Source organism: Saccostrea cucullata, unplaced genomic scaffold (genome assembly GCF_032062105.1).
Source record: "Saccostrea cucullata isolate Sc308-1 unplaced genomic scaffold, CSIRO_AGI_Scuc_v1 ctg299, whole genome shotgun sequence".
NCBI lineage: Eukaryota > Metazoa > Mollusca > Bivalvia > Ostreida > Ostreidae > Saccostrea > Saccostrea cuccullata.
In genome coordinates this window covers 142,326-142,540 of record NW_026924125.1, presented here as the reverse complement: position 1 = coordinate 142,540, position 215 = coordinate 142,326, and positions in this window count along the sequence as shown.

Below are 215 nucleotides of genomic sequence, written 5' to 3'. Positions count from 1 at the left end.
AAGAGAAGAAAATGTAGGAAAATTAAATAATTTTCATCAGCCTTTTTTCTTAAATTATAAAATGTCAATCAATATTAAACAGGCAAGTACAAGAATTTTAAGATCTAACAATGTGACACTAAAATTATAAATAATTTTAACAAATAAATAACATTTGATATAAATTATAATTTGGTTTCCATTATCTTTTAAAAGAAAGAATAATTGTTGCATTA